This window comes from Salvelinus alpinus, chromosome 6 (assembly GCF_045679555.1).
Source record: "Salvelinus alpinus chromosome 6, SLU_Salpinus.1, whole genome shotgun sequence".
In the NCBI taxonomy this organism is placed as follows: domain Eukaryota; kingdom Metazoa; phylum Chordata; class Actinopteri; order Salmoniformes; family Salmonidae; genus Salvelinus; species Salvelinus alpinus.
In genome coordinates this window covers 97,959,385-97,961,884 of record NC_092091.1, presented here as the reverse complement: position 1 = coordinate 97,961,884, position 2,500 = coordinate 97,959,385, and the positions used below count along the sequence as shown (strand labels likewise).

The 2,500-nt window shown below is 46.0% G+C and overlaps 1 protein-coding gene across 1 annotated transcript in view; it reads right to left on the bottom strand.

The window, feature by feature from the left end:
- prom1b (prominin 1 b) overlaps positions 1–2,500 on the bottom strand; it is an 81,827-nt gene that overhangs the window by 31,913 nt on the left and 47,414 nt on the right. The gene's annotated exons all lie outside the window — the stretch shown is intronic.

Here is a 2,500-nt window from a genome sequence, read left to right as displayed (position 1 = left end):
CTGTTATAAACATCACTGAACACAGCCACACAGCCTCTCCCCCTGTAATAACCACTGTTATAAACATCACTGAACACAGCCACACAGCCTCTCCCCCTGTTATAACCACTGTTATAAACATCACTGAACACAGCCACACAGCCTCTCCCCCTGTAATAACCACTGTTATAAACATCACTGAACACAGCCACACAGCCTCTCCCCCTGTAATAACCACTGTTATAAACATCACTGAACACAGCCACACAGCCTCTCCCCCTGTTATAACCACTGTTATAAACATCACTGAACACAGCCACACAGCCTCTCCCCCTGTAATAACCACTGTTATAAACATCACTGAACACAGCTACACAGCCTCTCCCCCTGTTATAACCACTGTTATAAACATCACTGAACACAGCCACACAGCCTCTCCCCCTGTAATAACCACTGTTATAAACATCACTGAACACAGCCACACAGCCTCTCCCCCTGTAATAACCACTGTTATAAACATCACTGAACACAGCCACACAGCCTCTCCCCCTGTAATAACCACTGTTATAAACATCACTGAACACAGCCACACAGCCTCTCCCCCTGTTATAACCACTGTTATAAACATCACTGAACACAGCCACACAGCCTTTCCCCCTGTAATAACCACTGTTATAAACATCACTCCACACAGCCTCTCCCCCTGTAATAACCACTGTTATAAACATCACTGAACACAGCCACACAGCCTCTCCCCCTGTAATAACCACTGTTATAAACATCACTGAACACAGCCACACAGCCTCTCCCCCTGTAATAACCACTGTTATAAACATCACTGAACACAGCCACACAGCCTCTCCCCCTGTAATAACCACTGTTATAAACATCACTGAACACAGCCACACAGCCTCTCCCCCTGTAATAACCACTGTTATAAACATCACTGAACACAGCCACACAGCCTCTCCCCCTGTAATAACCACTGTTATAAACATCACTGAACACAGCCACACAGCCTCTCCCCCTGTTATAACCACTGTTATAAACATCACTGAACACAGCCACACAGCCTCTCCCCCGGTAATAACCACTGTTATAAACATCACTGAACACAGCCACACAGCCTCTCCCCCTGTTATAACCACTGTTATAAACATCACTGAACACAGCCACACAGCCTCTCCCCCGGTAATAACCACTGTTATAAACATCACTGAACACAGCCACACAGCCTCTCCCCCTGTAATAACCACTGTTATAAACATCACTGAACACAGCCACACAGCCTCTCCCCTTGTTATAACCACTGTTATAAACATCACTGAACACAGCCACACAGCCTCTCCCCCTGTAATAACCACTGTTATAAACATCACTGAACACAGCCACACAGCCTCTCCCCCTGTTATAACCACTGTTATAAACATCACTGAACACAGCCACACAGCCTCTCCCCCTGTAATAACCACTGTTATAAACATCACTGAACACAGCTACACAGCCTCTCCCCCTGTTATAACCACTGTTATAAACATCACTGAACACAGCCACACAGCCTCTCCCCCTGTAATAACCACTGTTATAAACATCACTGAACACAGCCACACAGCCTCTCCCCCTGTAATAACCACTGTTATAAACATCACTGAACACAGCCACACAGCCTCACCCCCTGTAATAACCACTGTTATAAACATCACTGAACACAGCCACACAGCCTCTCCCCCTGTAATAACCACTGTTATAAACATCACTGAACACAGCCACACAGCCTCTCCCCCTGTAATAACCACTGTTATAAACATCACTGAACACAGCCACACAGCCTCTCCCCCTGTTATAACCACTGTTATAAACATCACTGAACACAGCCACACAGCCTCTCCCCCTGTAATAACCACTGTTATAAACATCACTGAACACAGCCACACAGCCTCTCCCCCTGTAATAACCACTGTTATAAACATCACTGAACACAGCCACACAGCCTCTCCCCCTGTAATAACCACTGTTATAAACATCACTGAACACAGCCACACAGCCTCTCCCCCTGTAATAACCACTGTTATAAACATCACTGAACACAGCCACACAGCCTCTCCCCCTGTAATAACCACTGTTATAAACATCACTGAACACAGCCACACAGCCTCTACCCCGGTAATAACCACTGTTATAAACATCACTGAACACAGCCACACAGCCTCTCCCCCTGTAATAACCACTGTTATAAACATCACTGAACACAGCCACACAGCCTCTCCCCCTGTTATAACCACTGTTATAAACATCACTGAACACAGCCACACAGCCTATCCCCCTGTAATAACCACTGTTATAAACATCACTGAACACAGCCACACAGCCTCTCCCCCTGTTATAACCACTGTTATAAACATCACTGAACACAGCCACACAGCCTCTCCCCCTGTAATAACCACTGTTATAAACATCACTGAAGACAGCCACACAGCCTCTCCCCCTGTTATAACCACTGTTATAAACATCACTGAACACA